Source organism: Lissotriton vulgaris, chromosome 12 (assembly GCF_964263255.1).
Source record: "Lissotriton vulgaris chromosome 12, aLisVul1.2, whole genome shotgun sequence".
Taxonomy (NCBI): domain Eukaryota; kingdom Metazoa; phylum Chordata; class Amphibia; order Caudata; family Salamandridae; genus Lissotriton; species Lissotriton vulgaris.
The window spans coordinates 20,643,423-20,663,809 of record NC_141700.1 but is presented as its reverse complement, the minus strand read 5'-3'; the positions used below and the strand labels follow the sequence as shown (position 1 = coordinate 20,663,809).

The 20,387-nt window shown below is 59.4% G+C and overlaps 1 protein-coding gene across 1 annotated transcript in view; it reads right to left on the bottom strand.

Moving 5' to 3' along the window:
• The window catches only part of TLE2 (TLE family member 2, transcriptional corepressor), a 212,982-nt gene that overhangs the window by 152,236 nt on the left and 40,359 nt on the right, over window positions 1-20,387 (bottom strand). The gene's annotated exons all lie outside the window — the stretch shown is intronic.

The following is a 20,387-nucleotide window of genomic DNA, read 5'->3' as shown; positions in this document are numbered from 1 at the left end:
GCCGCACTCCTGGTCACCGCAGACCTCGAGTAGCACTGGTTTACACAGAGGCCGCACTCCTGGTCACCGTAGGCCTCGAGTAGCACTGGTTTACACAGAGGCTGCACTCCAGGTCAGTGCAGGCCTCGAGTAGCACTGGTTTACACAGAGGCCGCACTCCTGGTCACCGTAGGCCTCGAGTAGCACTGGTTTACACAGAGGCTGCACTCCAGGTCAGTGCAGGCCTCGAGTAGCACTGGTTTACACAGAGGCTGCACTCCTGGTCAGTGCAGGCCTCGAGTAGCACTGGTTTACACAGAGGTCGCACTCCAGGTCAGCGCAGGCCTAGAGTAGCACTGGTTTACACAGAGGCTGCACTCCTGGTCACCGCAGGCCTTGAGTAGCACTGGTTTACACAGAGGCTGCACTCCTGGTCAGTGCAGGCCTCGAGTAGCACTGGTTTACACAGAGGCTGCACTCCTGGTCATCGCAGCCCCAGAGTAGCACTGGTTTACACAGAGGCTGCACTCCAGGTCAGTGCAGGCCTCAAGTAGCACTGGTTTACACAGAGGCCGCACTCCAGGTCAGCGCAGGCCTCGAGTAGCACTGGTTTACACAGAGGCCGCACTCCTGGTCACCGCAGGCCTGGAGTAGCACTGGTTTACACAGAGGCTGCACTCCTGGTCACCGCAGGCCTTGAGTAGCACTGGTTTACACAGAGGCTGCACTCCAGGTCACCGCAGGCCTCGAGTAGCACTGGTTTACACAGAGGCCGCACTCCTGGTCACCGCAGGCCTCGAGTAGCACTGGTTAACACAGAGGCCGCACTCCAGGTCAGCGCAGGCCTCGAGTAGCACTGGTTTACACAGAGGCTGCACTCCAGGTCAGTGCAGGCCTCGAGTAGCACTGGTTTACACAGAGGCCGCCCTCCTGGTCATCGCAGCCCTCGAGCAGCACTGGTTTACACAGAGGCCGCACTCCTGGTCATCGCAGCCCTCGAGCAGCACTGGTTTACACAGAGGCCGCACTCCTGGTCAGCGCAGGCCTCGAGTAGCACTGGTTTACACAGAGGTCGCACTCCTGGTCATCGCAGCCCTCGAGCAGCACTGGTTTACACAGAGGCTGCACTCCTGGTCAGCGCAGGCCTCGAGTAGCACTGGTTTACACAGAGGTCGCACTCCTGGTCAGCGCAGGCCTCGAGTAGCACTAGTTTACACAGAGGCTGCACTCCAGGTCAGTGCAGGCCTCGAGTAGCACTGGTTTACACAGAGGCCGCACTCCAGGTCACCGCAGACCTCGAGTAGCACTGGTTTACACAGAGGCCGCACTCCAGGTCAGCGCAGGCCTCGAGTAGCACTGGTTTACACAGAGGCTGCACTCCTGGTCAGTGCAGGCCTCGAGTAGCACTGGTTTACACAGAGGCCGCACTCCTGGTCATCGCAGCCCTCGAGCAGCACTGGTTTACACAGAGGCCGCACTCCTGGTCACCGCAGACCTCGAGTAGCACTGGTTTACACAGAGGCCGCACTCCTGGTCACCGCAGGCCTCGAGTAGCACTGGTTTACACAGAGGCTGCACTCCAGGTCACCGCAGGCCTCGAGTAGCACTGGTTTACACAGAGGCCGCACTCCTGGTCACCGAAGCCCCAGAGTAGCACTGGTTTACACAGAGGCTGCACTCCAGGTCAGTGCAGGCCTCGAGTAGCACTGGTTTACACAGAGGCCGCACTCTTGGTCACCGCAGGCCTCGAGTAGCACTGGTTTACACAGAGGCTGCACTCCTGGTCATCGCAGCCCTCGAGCAGCACTGGTTTACACAGAGGCCGCACTCCTGGTCACCGCAGCCCCAGAGTAGCACTGGTTTACACAGAGGCCGCACTCCAGGTCAGCGCAGCCCCAGAGTAGCACTGGTTTACACAGAGGCCGCACTCCTAGTCACTGCAGCCCTCGAGTAGCACTGGTTTACACAGAGGCTGCACTCCTGGTCAGCGCAGGCCTCGAGTAGCACAGGTTTACACAGAGGCCGCACTCCAGGTCAGCGCAGGCCTCGAGTAGCACTGGTTTACACAGAGGCTGCACTCCAGGTCACCGCAGGCCTCGAGTAGCACTGGTTTACACAGAGGCCGCACTCCTAGTCACTGCAGCCCTCGAGTAGCACTGGTTTACACAGAGGTCACACTCCTGGTCACCGCAGACCTCGAGTAGCACTGGTTTACACAGAGGCTGCACTCCTGGTCACCGCAGGCCTCGAGTAGCACTGGTTTACACAGAGGCCGCACTCCAGGTCAGCGCAGCCCCAGAGTAGCACTGGTTTACACAGAGGACACACTCCAGGTCAGTGCAGGCCTCGAGTAGCACTGGTTTACACAGAGGCCACACTCCTGGTCAGCGCAGGCCTGGAGTAGCACTGGTTTACACAGAGGCCGCACTCCTGGTCAGCGCAGACCTCGAGTAGCACTGGTTTACACAGAGGCCGCACTCCAGGTCACCGCAGGCCTCGAGTAGCACTGGTTTACACAGAGGCTGCACTCCTGGTCAGCGCAGGCCTCGAGTAGCACTGGTTTACACAGAGGCCGCACTCCTGGTCAGCGCAGGCCTCGAGTAGCACTGGTTTACACAGAGGCCGCACTCCTGGTCACCGCAGGCCTCGAGTAGCACTGGTTTACACAGAGGCCGCACTCCTGGTCACCGCAGGCCTCAAGTAGCACTGGTTTACACAGAGGCTGCACTCCTGGTCAGCGCAGGCCTCGAGTAGCACTGGTTTACACAGAGGCCGCACTCCTGGTCACCGCAGGCCTCGAGTAGCACTGGTTTACACAGAGGTCGCACTCCTGGTCAGCGCAGGCCTCGAGTAGCACTGGTTTACACAGAGGCCGCACTCCTGGTCATCGCAGCCCCAGAGTAGCACTGGTTTACACAGAGGCTGCACTCCTGGTCACCGCAGGCCTCGAGTAGCACTGGTTTACACAAAGGCTGCACTCCTGGTCATCTCAGCCCGCGAGTAGCACTGGTTTACACAGAGGTCGCACTCCTGGTCAGTGCAGGCCTCGAGTAGCACTGGTTTACACAGAGGTCGCACTCCTGGTCACCGCAGGCCTAGAGTAGCACTGGTTTACACAGAGGCTGCACTCCTGGTCACCGCAGGCCTCGAGTAGCACTGGTTTACACAGAGGCTGCACTCCTGGTCACCGCAGGCCTCAAGTAGCACTGGTTTACACAGAGGTCGCACTCCTGGTCACCGCAGCCCTCGAGTAGCACTGGTTTACACAGAGGCCGCACTCCAGGTCACCGCAGGCCTCGAGTAGCACTGGTTTACACAGAGGCTGCACTCCTGGTTACCGCAGGCCTCGAGTAGCACTGGTTTACACAGAGGCCGCACTCCTGGTCACCGCAGGCCTCGAGTAGCACTGGTTTACACAGAGGCTGCACTCCTGGTTACCGCAGGCCTCGAGTAGCACTGGTTTACACAGAGGCCGCACTCCTGGTCACCGCAGGCCTCGAGTAGCACTGGTTTACACGGAGGTCACACTCCTGGTCAGCGCAGGCCTCGAGTAGCACTGGTTTACACAGAGGTCGCACTCCTGGTCAGCGCAGGCCTCGAGTAGCACTGGTTTACACAGAGGCCGCACTCCTGGTCACCGCAGGCCTCGAGTAGCACTGGTTTACACAGAGGCCGCACTCCTGGTCACCGCAGGCCTCGAGTAGCACTGGTTTACACAGAGGTCGCACTCCTGGTCACCGCAGCCCTCGAGTAGCACAGGTTTACACAGAGGCCGCACTCCAGGTCACCGCAGGCCTCGAGTAGCACTGGTTTACACAGAGGCCGCACTCCTGGTCACCGCAGGCCTCGAGTAGCACTGGTTTACACAGAGGTCGCACTCCTGGTCACCGCAGCCCTCGAGTAGCACAGGTTTACACAGAGGCCGCACTCCAGGTCACCGCAGGCCTCGAGTAGCACTGGTTTACACAGAGGCCGCACTCCTGGTCACCGCAGGCCTAGAGTAGCACTGGTTTACACAGAGGTCGCACTCCTGGTCACCGCAGCCCTCGAGTAGCACTGGTTTACACAGAGGCTGCACTCCTGGTCACCGCAGGCCTCAAGTAGCACTGGTTTACACAGAGGTCGCACTCCTGGTCACCGCAGCCCTCGAGTAGCACTGGTTTACACAGAGGCCGCACTCCAGGTCACCGCAGGCCTCGAGTAGCACTGGTTTACACAGAGGCTGCACTCCTGGTTACCGCAGGCCTCGAGTAGCACTGGTTTACACAGAGGCCGCACTCCTGGTCACCGCAGGCCTCGAGTAGCACTGGTTTACACGGAGGTCACACTCCTGGTCAGCGCAGGCCTCGAGTAGCACTGGTTTACACAGAGGTCGCACTCCTGGTCAGCGCAGGCCTCGAGTAGCACTGGTTTACACAGAGGCCGCACTCCTGGTCACCGCAGGCCTCGAGTAGCACTGGTTTACACAGAGGCCGCACTCCTGGTCACCGCAGGCCTCGAGTAGCACTGGTTTACACAGAGGTCGCACTCCTGGTCACCGCAGCCCTCGAGTAGCACAGGTTTACACAGAGGCCGCACTCCAGGTCACCGCTGGCCTCGAGTAGCACTGGTTTACACAGAGGCCGCACTCCTGGTCACCGCAGGCCTCGAGTAGCACTGGTTTACACAGAGGTCACACTCCTGGTCACCGCAGGCCTCGAGTAGCACTGGTTTACACAGAGGCTGCACTCCAGGTCAGTGCAGGCCTCGAGTAGCACTGGTTTACACAGAGGCCGCACTCCAGGTCAGTGCAGGCCTCGAGTAGCACTGGTTTACACAGAGGCTGCACTCCTGGTCAGTGCAGGCCTCGAGTAGCACTGGTTTACACAGAGGCTGCACTCCTGGTCATCGCAGCCCCAGAGTAGCACTGGTTTACACAGAGGCCGCACTCCAGGTCAGCGCAGCCCCAGAGTAGCACTGGTTTACACAGAGGCCGCACTCCAGGTCAGCGCAGCCCCAGAGTAGCACTGGTTTACACAGAGGCCGCACTCCAGGTCAGCGCAGGCCTCGAGTAGCACTGGTTTACACAGAGGCCGCACTCCTGGTCACCGCAGGCCTAGAGTAGCACTGGTTTACACAGAGGCTGCACTCCTGGTCATCGCAGCCCCAGAGTAGCACTGGTTTACACAGTGGCTGCACTCCTGGTCACCGCAGGCCTCGAGTAGCACTGGTTTACACAAAGGCTGCACTCCTGGTCATCTCAGCCCGCGAGTAGCACTGGTTTACACAGAGGCCGCACTCCTGGTCACCGCAGACCTCGAGTAGCACTGGTTTACACAGAGGCCGCACTCCTGGTCACCGCAGACCTCGAGTAGCACTGGTTTACACAGAGGCTGCACTCCTGGTCACCGCAGGCCTCAAGTAGCACTGGTTTACACAGAGGCCGCACTCCTGGTCACCGAAGCCCCAGAGTAGCACTGGTTTACACAGAGGCTGCACTCCAGGTCAGTGCAGGCCTCGAGTAGCACTGGTTTACACAGAGGCTGCACTCCTGGTCACCGCAGGCCTCGAGTAGCACTGGTTTACACAGAGGCCGCACTCCTGGTCACCGTAGGCCTCGAGTAGCACTGGTTTACACAGAGGCCACACTCCAGGTCAGTGCAGGCCTCGAGTAGCACTGGTTTACACAGAGGCCGCACTCCTGGTCACCGCAGGCCTCGAGTAGCACTGGTTTACACAGAGGCTGCACTCCTGGTCACCGCAGCCCCCGAGTAGCACTGGTTTACACAGAGGCCGCACTCCTGGTCACCGCAGGCCTCGAGTAGCACTGGTTTACACAGAGGCTGCACTCCTGGTCACCGCAGGCCTCAAGTAGCACTGGTTTACACAGAGGCCGCACTCCAGGTCAGCGCAGGCCTCGAGTAGCACTGGTTTACACAGAGGCTGCACTCCAGGTCACCGCAGGCCTCGAGTAGCACTGGTTTACACAGAGGCCGCACTCCTGGTCACCGCAGACCTCGAGTAGCACTGGTTTACACAGAGGCTGCACTCCTGGTCAGTGCAGGCCTCGAGTAGCACTGGTTTACACAGAGGCTGCACTCCTGGTCACCGCAGGCCTCGAGTAGCACTGGTTTACACAGAGGCCGCACTCCTGGTCACCGCAGGCCTCGAGTAGCACTGGTTTACACAGAGGCTGCACTCCTGGTCACCGCAGGCCTCAAGTAGCACTGGTTTACACAGAGGCCACACTCCTGGTCAGCGCAGGCCTGGAGTAGCACTGGTTTACACAGAGGCCGCACTCCAGGTCAGCGCAGGCCTCGAGTAGCACTGGTTTACACAGAGGCTGCACTCCAGGTCACCGCAGGCCTCGAGTAGCACTGGTTTACACAGAGGCTGCACTCCTGGTCACCGCAGACCTCGAGTAGCACTGGTTTACACAGAGGCTGCACTCCTGGTCAGTGCAGGCCTCGAGTAGCACTGGTTTACACAGAGGCTGCACTCCTGGTCAGCGCAGGCCTCGAGTAGCACTGGTTTACACAGAGGCCGCACTCCTGGTCACCGCAGGCCTCGAGTAGCACTGGTTTACACAGAGGCTGCACTCCTGGTCACCGCAGGCCTCGAGTAGCACTGGTTTACACAGAGGCTGCACTCCTGGTCACCGCAGGCCTCGAGTAGCACTGGTTTACACAGAGGCTGCACTCCTGGTCACCGCAGGCCTCAAGTAGCACTGGTTTACACAGAGGCTGCACTCCAGGTCAGTGCAGGCCTCGAGTAGCACTGGTTTACACAGAGGCCGCACTCCTGGTCACCGCAGGCCTGGAGTAGCACTGGTTTACACAGAGGCCGCACTCCTGGTCACCACCGCCCGCGAGTAGCACTGGTTTACACAGAGGCCGCACTCCTGGTCACCACCGCCCGCGAGTAGCACAGGTTTACACAGAGGCCGCACTCCTGGTCACCGCAGGCCTGGAGTAGCACTGGTTTACACAGAGGCTGCACTCCTGGTCAGCGCAGGCCTCAAGTAGCACTGGTTTACACAGAGGCCGCACTCCTGGTCACCGCAGGCCTCGAGTAGCACTGGTTTACACAGAGGCCGCACTCCAGGTCAGCGCAGGCCTCGAGTAGCACTGGTTTACACAGAGGCCGCACTCCTGGTCACCGCAGGCCTGGAGTAGCACTGGTTTACACAGAGGCCGCACTCCTGGTCACCGCAGGCCTCGAGTAGCACTGGTTTACACAGAGGCCGCACTCCAGGTCAGCGCAGGCCTCGAGTAGCACTGGTTTACACAGAGGCCACACTCCTGGTCAGCGCAGGCCTGGAGTAGCACTGGTTTACACAGAGGACACACTCCTGGTCAGCGCAGGCCTCAAGTAGCACTGGTTTACACAGAGGCCGCACTCCAGGTCAGCGCAGGCCTCGAGTAGCACTGGTTTACACAGAGGCCACACTCCTGGTCAGCGCAGGCCTGGAGTAGCACTGGTTTACACAGAGGACACACTCCTGGTCAGCGCAGGCCTCAAGTAGCACTGGTTTACACAGAGGCCACACTCCAGGTCAGTGCAGGCCTCGAGTAGCACTGGTTTACACAGAGGTCGCACTCCTGGTCACCGCAGGCCTCAAGTAGCACTGGTTTACACAGAGGCCGCACTCCTGGTCACCGTAGGCCTCGAGTAGCACTGGTTTACACAGAGGCTGCACTCCAGGTCAGTGCAGGCCTCGAGTAGCACTGGTTTACACAGAGGCTGCACTCCTGGTTACCGCAGGCCTCGAGTAGCACTGGTTTACACAGAGGCCGCACTCCTGGTCACCGCAGGCCTCGAGTAGCCCTGGTTTACACGGAGGTCACACTCCTGGTCAGCGCAGGCCTCGAGTAGCACTGGTTTACACAGAGGTCGCACTCCTGGTCAGCGCAGGCCTCGAGTAGCACTGGTTTACACAGAGGCCGCACTCCTGGTCACCGCAGGCCTCGAGTAGCACTGGTTTACACAGAGGCCGCACTCCTGGTCACCGCAGGCCTCGAGTAGCACTGGTTTACACAGAGGTCGCACTCCTGGTCACCGCAGCCCTCGAGTAGCACAGGTTTACACAGAGGCCGCACTCCAGGTCACCGCAGGCCTCGAGTAGCACTGGTTTACACAGAGGCCGCACTCCTGGTCACCGCAGGCCTCGAGTAGCACTGGTTTACACAGAGGTCGCACTCCTGGTCACCGCAGCCCTCGAGTAGCACAGGTTTACACAGAGGCCGCACTCCAGGTCACCGCAGGCCTCGAGTAGCACTGGTTTACACAGAGGCCGCACTCCTGGTCACCGCAGGCCTCGAGTAGCACTGGTTTACACAGAGGTCGCACTCCTGGTCACCGCAGCCCTCGAGTAGCACTGGTTTACACAGAGGCTGCACTCCTGGTCACCGCAGGCCTCGAGTAGCACTGGTTTACACAGAGGTCGCACTCCTGGTCACCGCAGCCCTCGAGTAGCACAGGTTTACACAGAGGTCGCACTCCTGGTCACCGCAGCCCTCGAGTAGCACAGGTTTACACAGAGGCCGCACTCCTGGTCACCGCAGGCCTCGAGTAGCACTGGTTTACACAGAGGCCGCACTCCTGGTCACCGCAGGCCTCGAGTAGCACTGATTTACACAGAGGCTGCACTCCAGGTCAGTGCAGGCCTCGAGTAGCACTGGTTTACACAGAGGCTGCACTCCAGGTCAGTGCAGGCCTCGAGTAGCACTGGTTTACACAGAGGCTGCACTCCTGGTCATCGCAGCCCTCGAGTAGCACTGGTTTACACAGAGGCTGCACTCCTGGTCACCGCAGGCCTCGAGTAGCACTGGTTTACACAGAGGCTGCACTCCTGGTCACCGCAGCCCTCGAGTAGCACTGGTTTACACAGAGGCTGCACTCCTGGTCACCGCAGGCCTGGAGTAGCACTGGTTTACACAGAGGCCGCACTCCTGGTCACCGCAGGCCTCGAGTAGCACTGGTTTACACAGAGGCTGCACTCCTGGTCACCGCAGCCCTCGAGTAGCACTGGTTTACACAGAGGCTGCACTCCTGGTCACCGCAGGCCTGGAGTAGCACTGGTTTACACAGAGGCTGCACTCCTGGTCACCGCAGGCCTGGAGTAGCACTGGTTTACACAGAGGCCGCACTCCTGGTCACCACCGCCCGCGAGTAGCACTGGTTTACACAGAGGCCGCACTCCTGGTCACCACCGCCCGCGAGTAGCACAGGTTTACACAGAGGCCGCACTCCTGGTCACCGCAGGCCTGGAGTAGCACTGGTTTACACAGAGGCTGCACTCCTGGTCAGCGCAGGCCTCAAGTAGCACTGGTTTACACAGAGGCCGCACTCCTGGTCACCGCAGGCCTCGAGTAGCACTGGTTTACACAGAGGCCGCACTCCAGGTCAGCGCAGGCCTCGAGTAGCACTGGTTTACACAGAGGCCACACTCCTGGTCAGCGCAGGCCTGGAGTAGCACTGGTTTACACAGAGGACACACTCCTGGTCAGCGCAGGCCTCAAGTAGCACTGGTTTACACAGAGGCCGCACTCCAGGTCAGCGCAGGCCTCGAGTAGCACTGGTTTACACAGAGGCCACACTCCTGGTCAGCGCAGGCCTGGAGTAGCACTGGTTTACACAGAGGCCGCACTCCTGGTCAGCGCAGGCCTCAAGTAGCACTGGTTTACACAGAGGCCGCACTCCAGGTCAGCGCAGGCCTCGAGTAGCACTGGTTTACACAGAGGCCACACTCCTGGTTAGCGCAGGCCTCGAGTAGCACTGGTTTACACAGAGGCCGCACTCCTGGTCAGCGCAGGCCTCAAGTAGCACTGGTTTACACAGAGGTCGCACTCCTGGTCAGCGCAGGCCTCGAGTAGCACTGGTTTACACAGAGGTCACACTCCTGGTCACCGCAGGCCTCAAGTAGCACTGGTTTACACAGAGGCCGCACTCCAGGTCAGCGCAGGCCTCGAGTAGCACTGGTTTACACAGAGGCCACACTCCTGGTCAGCGCAGGCCTGGAGTAGCACTGGTTTACACAGAGGCCGCACTCCTGGTCAGCGCAGGCCTCAAGTAGCACTGGTTTACACAGAGGCCGCACTCCAGGTCAGCGCAGGCCTCGAGTAGCACTGGTTTACACAGAGGCCACACTCCTGGTTAGCGCAGGCCTCGAGTAGCACTGGTTTACACAGAGGCCGCACTCCTGGTCAGCGCAGGCCTCAAGTAGCACTGGTTTACACAGAGGCCGCACTCCTGGTCACCGCAGGCCTCGAGTAGCACTGGTTTACACAGAGGCTGCAGTCCAGGTCAGCGCAGGCCTCGAGTAGCACTGGTTTACACAGAGGTCGCACTCCTGGTCAGCGCAGGCCTCGAGTAGCACTGGTTTACACAGAGGCCGCACTCCAGGTCAGCGCAGGCCTCGAGTAGCACTGGTTTACACAGAGGCCGCACTCCTGGTCACCGCAGACCTCGAGTAGCACTGGTTTACACAGAGGCCGCACTCCTGGTCAGCGCAGGCCTCGAGTAGCACTGGTTTACACAGAGGCCGCACTCCTGGTCACCACAGACCTCGAGTAGCGCTGGTTTACACAGAGGCCGCACTCCAGGTCACCGCAGGCCTCGAGTAGCACTGGTTTACACAGAGGCTGCACTCCAGGTCACCGCAGGCCTCGAGTAGCACTGGTTTACACAGAGGCCGCACTCCTGGTCACCGCAGGCCTCGAGTAGCACTGGTTTACACAGAGGCCGCACTCCAGGTCAGCGCAGGCCTCGAGTAGCACTGGTTTACACAGAGGCTGCACTCCAGGTCAGTGCAGGCCTCGAGTAGCACTGGTTTACACAGAGGCCGCACTCCTGGTCATCGCAGCCCTCGAGCAGCACTGGTTTAAACAGAGGCCGCACTCCTGGTCACCGCAGACCTCGAGTAGCACTGGTTTACACAGAGGCCGCACTCCTGGTCACCGTAGGCCTCGAGTAGCACTGGTTTACACAGAGGCTGCACTCCAGGTCAGTGCAGGCCTCGAGTAGCACTGGTTTACACAGAGGCCGCACTCCTGGTCACCGTAGGCCTCGAGTAGCACTGGTTTACACAGAGGCTGCACTCCAGGTCAGTGCAGGCCTCGAGTAGCACTGGTTTACACAGAGGCTGCACTCCTGGTCAGTGCAGGCCTCGAGTAGCACTGGTTTACACAGAGGTCGCACTCCAGGTCAGCGCAGGCCTAGAGTAGCACTGGTTTACACAGAGGCTGCACTCCTGGTCACCGCAGGCCTTGAGTAGCACTGGTTTACACAGAGGCTGCACTCCTGGTCAGTGCAGGCCTCGAGTAGCACTGGTTTACACAGAGGCTGCACTCCTGGTCATCGCAGCCCCAGAGTAGCACTGGTTTACACAGAGGCTGCACTCCAGGTCAGTGCAGGCCTCAAGTAGCACTGGTTTACACAGAGGCCGCACTCCAGGTCAGCGCAGGCCTCGAGTAGCACTGGTTTACACAGAGGCCGCACTCCTGGTCACCGCAGGCCTGGAGTAGCACTGGTTTACACAGAGGCTGCACTCCTGGTCACCGCAGGCCTTGAGTAGCACTGGTTTACACAGAGGCTGCACTCCAGGTCACCGCAGGCCTCGAGTAGCACTGGTTTACACAGAGGCCGCACTCCTGGTCACCGCAGGCCTCGAGTAGCACTGGTTAACACAGAGGCCGCACTCCAGGTCAGCGCAGGCCTCGAGTAGCACTGGTTTACACAGAGGCTGCACTCCAGGTCAGTGCAGGCCTCGAGTAGCACTGGTTTACACAGAGGCCGCCCTCCTGGTCATCGCAGCCCTCGAGCAGCACTGGTTTACACAGAGGCCGCACTCCTGGTCATCGCAGCCCTCGAGCAGCACTGGTTTACACAGAGGCCGCACTCCTGGTCAGCGCAGGCCTCGAGTAGCACTGGTTTACACAGAGGTCGCACTCCTGGTCATCGCAGCCCTCGAGCAGCACTGGTTTACACAGAGGCTGCACTCCTGGTCAGCGCAGGCCTCGAGTAGCACTGGTTTACACAGAGGTCGCACTCCTGGTCAGCGCAGGCCTCGAGTAGCACTAGTTTACACAGAGGCTGCACTCCAGGTCAGTGCAGGCCTCGAGTAGCACTGGTTTACACAGAGGCCGCACTCCAGGTCACCGCAGACCTCGAGTAGCACTGGTTTACACAGAGGCCGCACTCCAGGTCAGCGCAGGCCTCGAGTAGCACTGGTTTACACAGAGGCTGCACTCCTGGTCAGTGCAGGCCTCGAGTAGCACTGGTTTACACAGAGGCCGCACTCCTGGTCATCGCAGCCCTCGAGCAGCACTGGTTTACACAGAGGCCGCACTCCTGGTCACCGCAGACCTCGAGTAGCACTGGTTTACACAGAGGCCGCACTCCTGGTCACCGCAGGCCTCGAGTAGCACTGGTTTACACAGAGGCTGCACTCCAGGTCACCGCAGGCCTCGAGTAGCACTGGTTTACACAGAGGCTGCACTCCTGGTCATCGCAGCCCCAGAGTAGCACTGGTTTACACAGAGGCTGCACTCCTGGTCACCGCAGGCCTCGAGTAGCACTGGTTTACACAAAGGCTGCACTCCTGGTCATCTCAGCCCGCGAGTAGCACTGGTTTACACAGAGGCCCCACTCCTGGTCACCGCAGACCTCGAGTAGCACTGGTTTACACAGAGGCCGCACTCCTGGTCACCGCAGGCCTCGAGTAGCACTGGTTTACACAGAGGCCGCACTCCAGGTCAGCGCAGGCCTCGAGTAGCACTGGTTTACACAGAGGCCGCACTCCAGGTCAGCGCAGGCCTCGAGTAGCACTGGTTTACACAGAGGCCGCACTCCAGGTCAGCGCAGGCCTCGAGTAGCACTGGTTTACACAGAGGCCGCACTCCAGGTCAGCGCAGGCCTCGAGTAGCACTGGTTTACACAGAGGCCGCACTCCAGGTCAGCGCAGGCCTCGAGTAGCACTGGTTTACACAGAGGCTGCACTCCTGGTCACTGCAGGCCGCGAGTAGCACTGGTTTACACAGAGGCTGCACTCCTGGTCACCGCAGGCCTGGAGTAGCACTGGTTTACACAGAGGCTGCACTCCTGGTCATCACAGCCCTAGAGTAGCACTGGTTTACACAGAGGCCGCACTCCTGGTCGCCGCAGGCCTCAAGTAGCACTGGCTTACACAGAGGACACACTCCTGGTCACTGCAGGCCGCGAGTAGCACTGGTTTACACAGAGGCCGCACTCCTGGTTACCGCAGGCCTAGAGTAGCACTGGTTTACACAGAGGCTGCACTCCTGGTCACCGCAGGCCTCGAGTAGCACTGGTTTACACAGAGGTCGCACTCCTGGTCACCGCAGCCCTCGAGTAGCACAGGTTTACACAGAGGCCGCACTCCAGGTCACCGCAGGCCTCGAGTAGCACTGGTTTACACAGAGGCCGCACTCCTGGTCACCGCAGGCCTCGAGTAGCACTGGTTTACACAGAGGTCACACTCCTGGTCACCGCAGGCCTCGAGTAGCACTGGTTTACACAGAGGCCGCACTCCAGGTCAGCGCAGCCCCAGAGTAGCACTGGTTTACACAGAGGCTGCACTCCTGGTCAGCGCAGGCCTCGAGTAGCACTGGTTTACACAGAGGCCGCACTCCTGGTCACCGCAGGCCTCGAGTAGCACTGGTTTACACAGAGGTCGCACTCCAGGTCAGCGCAGGCCTCGAGTAGCACTGGTTTACACAGAGGCTGCACTCCTGGTCACCGCAGGCCGCGAGTAGCACTGGTTTACACAGAGGCCGCACTCCAGGTCAGCGCAGGCCTCGAGTAGCACTGGTTTACACAGAGGCCACACTCCTGGTTAGCGCAGGCCTCGAGTAGCACTGGTTTACACAGAGGCTGCACTCCTGGTCACTGCAGGCCGCGAGTAGCACTGGTTTACACAGAGGCCGCACTCCAGGTCAGCGCAGGCCTCGAGTAGCACTGGTTTACACAGAGGCCACACTCCTGGTTAGTGCAGGCCTCGAGTAGCACTGGTTTACACAGAGGCCACACTCCTGGTCAGTGCAGGCCTCGAGTAGCACTGGTTTACACAGAGGCCGCACTCCTGGTCACCGCAGGCCTCGAGTAGCACTGGTTTACACAGAGGCTGCACTCCTGGTCACCGCAGGCCTCGAGTAGCACTGGTTTACACAGAGGACACACTCCAGGTCACCGCAGCCCCCGAGTAGCACTGGTTTACACAGAGGCCACACTCCTGGTTAGCGCAGGCCTCGAGTAGCACTGGTTTACACAGAGGCCGCACTCCAGGTCAGCGCAGGCCTCGAGTAGCACTGGTTTACACAGAGGCTGCACTCCAGGTCACCGCAGGCCTCGAGTAGCACTGGTTTACACAGAGGCCGCACTCCAGGTCAGCGCAGGCCTCGAGTAGCACTGGTTTACACAGAGGCCGCACTCCAGGTCAGCGCAGGCCTCGAGTAGCACTGGTTTACACAGAGGCTGCACTCCAGGTCACCGCAGGCCTCGAGTAGCACTGGTTTACACAGAGGCCGCACTCCAGGTCAGCGCAGGCCTCGAGTAGCACTGGTTTACACAGAGGCTGCACTCCAGGTCAGTGCAGGCCTCGAGTAGCACTGGTTTACACAGAGGCCGCACTCCTGGTCATCGCAGCCCTCGAGCAGCACTGGTTTACACAGAGGCCGCACTCCTGGTCACCGCAGACCTCGAGTAGCACTGGTTTACACAGAGGCCGCACTCCAGGTCAGCGCAGGCCTCGAGTAGCACTGGTTTACACAGAGGCTGCACTCCAGGTCAGTGCAGGCCTCGAGTAGCACTGGTTTACACAGAGGCCGCACTCCTGGTCACCGCAGACCTCGAGTAGCACTGGTTTACACAGAGGCCGCACTCCTGGTCACCGCAGGCCTCGAGTAGCACTGGTTTACACAGAGGCTGCACTCCTGGTCACCGCAGGCCTCGAGTAGCACTGGTTTACACAGAGGCCACACTCCTGGTCACCGCAGGCCTCGAGTAGCACTGGTTTACACAGAGGCCGCACTCCTGGTCACCGCAGGCCTCGAGTAGCACTGGTTTACACAGAGGCCGCACTCCTGGTCATCACAGCCCTAGAGTAGCACTGGTTTACACAGAGGCCGCACTCCTGGTCACCGCAGGCCTCGAGTAGCACTGGTTTACACAGAGGCCGCACTCCTGGTCATCACAGCCCTAGAGTAGCACTGGTTTACACAGAGGCTGCACTCCTGGTCACCGCAGGCCTCGAGTAGCACTGGTTTACACAGAGGCCGCACTCCTGGTCACCGCAGGCCTCGAGTAGCACTGGTTTACACAGAGGCCGCACTCCTGGTCATCACAGCCCTAGAGTAGCACTGGTTTACACAGAGGCCGCACTCCTGGTCGCCGCAGGCCTCAAGTAGCACTGGTTTACACAGAGGACACACTCCTGGTCACCGCAGGCCTCGAGTAGCACTGGTTTACACAGAGGCCGCACTCCTGGTCACCGCAGGCCTCGAGTAGCACTGGTTTACACAGAGGCCGCACTCCTGGTCATCACAGCCCTAGAGTAGCACTGGTTTACACAGAGGCCGCACTCCTGGTCGCCGCAGGCCTGGAGTAGCACTGGTTTACACAGAGGCCGCACTCCAGGTCAGTGCAGGCCTGGAGTAGCACTGGTTTACACAGAGGCCACACTCCTGGTCGCCGCAGGCCTGGAGTAGCACTGGTTTACACAGAGGCCGCACTCCTGGTCGCCGCAGGCCTGGAGTAGCACTGGTTTACACAGAGGCCGCACTCCTGGTCATCACAGCCCTAGAGTAGCACTGGTTTACACAGAGGCCGCACTCCTGGTCACCGCAGGCCTCGAGTAGCACTGGTTTACACAGAGGCCGCACTCCTGGTCATCACAGCCCTAGAGTAGCACTGGTTTACACAGAGGACACACTCCTGGTCACTGCAGGCCGCGAGTAGCACTGGTTTACACAGAGGCCACACTCCTGGTTACCGCAGGCCTAGAGTAGCACTGGTTTACACAGAGGCTGCACTCCTGGTCACCGCAGGCCTCGAGTAGCACTGGTTTACACAGAGGTCGCACTCCTGGTCACCGCAGCCCTCGAGTAGCACAGGTTTACACAGAGGCCGCACTCCAGGTCACCGCAGGCCTCGAGTAGCACTGGTTTACACAGAGGCCGCACTCCTGGTCACCGCAGGCCTCGAGTAGCACTGGTTTACACAGAGGTCACACTCCTGGTCACCGCAGGCCTCGAGTAGCACTGGTTTACACAGAGGCCGCACTCCAGGTCAGCGCAGCCCCAGAGTAGCACTGGTTTACACAGAGGCTGCACTCCTGGTCAGCGCAGGCCTCGAGTAGCACTGGTTTACACAGAGGCCGCACTCCTGGTCACCGCAGGCCTCGAGTAGCACTGGTTTACACAGAGGTCGCACTCCAGGTCAGCGCAGGCCTAGAGTAGCACTGGTTTACACAGAGGCCGCACTCCAGGTCAGCGCAGGCCTCGAGTAGCACTGGTTTACACAGAGGCTGCACTCCTGGTCACCGCAGGCCGCGAGTAGCACTGGTTTACACAGAGGCCGCACTCCAGGTCAGCGCAGGCCTCGAGTAGCACTGGTTTACACAGAGGCCACACTCCTGGTTAGCGCAGGCCTCGAGTAGCACTGGTTTACACAGAGGCTGCACTCCTGGTCACTGCAGGCCGCGAGTAGCACTGGTTTACACAGAGGCCGCACTCCAGGTCAGCGCAGGCCTCGAGTAGCACTGGTTTACACAGAGGCCACACTCCTGGTTAGTGCAGGCCTCGAGTAGCACTGGTTTACACAGAGGCCACACTCCTGGTCAGTGCAGGCCTCGAGTAGCACTGGTTTACACAGAGGCCGCACTCCTGGTCACCGCAGGCCTCGAGTAGCACTGGTTTACACAGAGGCTGCACTCCTGGTCACCGCAGGCCTCGAGTAGCACTGGTTTACACAGAGGACACACTCCAGGTCACCGCAGCCCCCGAGTAGCACTGGTTTACACAGAGGCCACACTCCTGGTTAGCGCAGGCCTCGAGTAGCACTGGTTTACACAGAGGCCGCACTCCAGGTCAGCGCAGGCCTCGAGTAGCACTGGTTTACACAGAGGCTGCACTCCAGGTCACCGCAGGCCTCGAGTAGCACTGGTTTACACAGAGGCCGCACTCCAGGTCAGCGCAGGCCTCGAGTAGCACTGGTTTACACAGAGGCCGCACTCCAGGTCAGCGCAGGCCTCGAGTAGCACTGGTTTACACAGAGGCTGCACTCCAGGTCACCGCAGGCCTCGAGTAGCACTGGTTTACACAGAGGCCGCACTCCAGGTCAGCGCAGGCCTCGAGTAGCACTGGTTTACACAGAGGCTGCACTCCAGGTCAGGGCAGGCCTCGAGTAGCACTGGTTTACACAGAGGCCGCACTCCTGGTCATCGCAGCCCTCGAGCAGCACTGGTTTACACAGAGGCCGCACTCCTGGTCACCGCAGACCTCGAGTAGCACTGGTTTACACAGAGGCCGCACTCCAGGTCAGCGCAGGCCTCGAGTAGCACTGGTTTACACAGAGGCTGCACTCCAGGTCAGTGCAGGCCTCGAGTAGCACTGGTTTACACAGAGGCCGCACTCCTGGTCACCGCAGACCTCGAGTAGCACTGGTTTACACAGAGGCCGCACTCCTGGTCACCGCAGGCCTCGAGTAGCACTGGTTTACACAGAGGCTGCACTCCTGGTCACCGCAGGCCTCGAGTAGCACTGGTTTACACAGAGGCCACACTCCTGGTCACCGCAGGCCTCGAGTAGCACTGGTTTACACAGAGGCCGCACTCCTGGTCACCGCAGGCCTCGAGTAGCACTGGTTTACACAGAGGCCGCACTCCTGGTCATCACAGCCCTAGAGTAGCACTGGTTTACACAGAGGCCGCACTCCTGGTCACCGCAGGCCTCGAGTAGCACTGGTTTACACAGAGGCCGCACTCCTGGTCACCGCAGGCCTCGAGTAGCACTGGTTTACACAGAGGCCGCACTCCTGGTCATCACAGCCCTAGAGTAGCACTGGTTTACACAGAGGCCGCACTCCTGGTCGCCGCAGGCCTCAAGTAGCACTGGTTTACACAGAGGACACACTCCTGGTCACCGCAGGCCTCGAGTAGCACTGGTTTACACAGAGGCCGCACTCCTGGTCACCGCAGGCCTCGAGTAGCACTGGTTTACACAGAGGCCGCACTCCTGGTCATCACAGCCCTAGAGTAGCACTGGTTTACACAGAGGCCGCACTCCTGGTCGCCGCAGGCCTGGAGTAGCACTGGTTTACACAGAGGCCGCACTCCAGGTCAGTGCAGGCCTGGAGTAGCACTGGTTTACACAGAGGCCACACTCCTGGTCGCCGCAGGCCTGGAGTAGCACTGGTTTACACAGAGGCCGCACTCCTGGTCGCCGCAGGCCTGGAGTAGCACTGGTTTACACAGAGGCCGCACTCCTGGTCATCACAGCCCTAGAGTAGCACTGGTTTACACAGAGGCCGCACTCCTGGTCACCGCAGGCCTCGAGTAGCACTGGTTTACACAGAGGCCGCACTCCTGGTCATCACAGCCCTAGAGTAGCACTGGTTTACACAGAGGACACACTCCTGGTCACCGCAGGCCTCGAGTAGCACTGGTTTACACAGAGGCTGCACTCGTGTGTTACAAACCACCTCTCGGAGTGCCACTAGTTTGCACAAAGACGGCACTCCCCTACTACAACCCAACCCACTGATTTTCTGTGAGCATAAGTGAGCACGTAATGAAAGCACAGAGCAAGTGACATTAAATAAACTGATTGAGTGTGACAACACAGGTCAAGGGCTGACAGAGTGGGAGACATTTGAAAGACAGGCGTCAGAGTGTGAGGCAAGGGAAACACAAGAAAAAATATCAGTGAGCAGCGACTATCCCTGTGTGACCTCGAAGGCTGCTTAACCTGACAAACCTACACACGTGCAGTGGGCCCCAGCAGGCCAGTAGGTTCAGCATTCCATCTGCCACACGTCCCTTCAATACCAGCCCCTATAAGAACCTACCAATGAAACACCAGCCCCTGCTCTACGCGTCTTAAACGGTTGTACGACATTACAATGCATGCTTTTACTCCGCAAGCCATTACAACGCAAGTTTCTACAACGACTTACTGTCAGGGGTGCGCTGGAGTTTGGAATAGTAGAATTGACTATTCCAACTCCAGTCTGTGCAACAGTAGGGAAGGTGTTGGGAGTTAAATCTAACCCTTATAACCCCCTGCAGCAAGCCATTTCGTTGTAACAGGAGTTTTCCGTCTTAAACACAACCCTCGGTGTCCATCTGTCCCCTAAACACTAGCCCTTTAAACGCTAGCCCCCTGTCTCAGTCTGCCCCTTGGTGCCCGCCTTCTTCCTTTAGAACCCTCTGGGTAGTAGAGGACACAGCAGGCTCAGAAGTGGACCTGCCGGTTACACCCCTTCTGGGGCAAGACCCTGATAGCGAGGGTGCAGGGAGTGTCTGAACCGGTGTGCACAACTCCCTGACTCCCAGCAGAGGCTGCGGGCCTCTGCATCTGCTTCTGGGGCGACTGGTTGCTTCTGGGAAGGTACTTCGTTCACGAGCAGTTCATGAGTTCTCTGGTGGCCCTGGGCCTCTGGGTGATTCCTGCGCTCTACAAATCCCATACATACATACATACATACATACATACATACATACATACATACCAGCTCACCCACTGGTTAGAGGAATGACCCTTTAAGTTCAAGTCCTGTGACTTTTGCTAACCCGAAACCAAGTGTGTGCTTTTGAAAAGGGGCAGCAGCAGCACAGGCCAGAAATCCAATGGACCCCCCCTGACATGAGAAAAACCATCACCCAGACCCTCGTCACCAGCAGACTCGACTACGGGAACGCCCTCTACTCAGGAACAACAACCAAGCTCCTGAGAAGACTACAAAAAATCCAGAACGCCTCGCAAGACTGATCCTAGACAACCCCCCAACGCCGCCACATCACACCCCACCGGAGAGGCCTGCACTGGCTCCCAGTCAACAAGAGGATCACCTTCAAACTCCTCATCCAAGCACACAAAGCCCTTCACAACACCGGACCAGCATACCTAAACGGCCGACTCAGCTTCTACACCCCCACACCCTGCCTCAGCTCTGCCAACCTCGCCCTCGCCACAGTTCCCCGTATCCGGAAAACCACCGCCGACGGCAGATTCTTCTCCTACATCGCCGCCAAGACGTGGAACACCCTCCCTATCAACCTACGACAGACCCAGGACCTTCTGGCCTTCAGAAGACTCCTCAAGACCTGGCTCTTCGATCAGTAGCAGCTCCCCCTCACAGCCAGCACCTTGAGACCCCCACGAGTATGTAATGCGCTTTATAAATGCATTGAT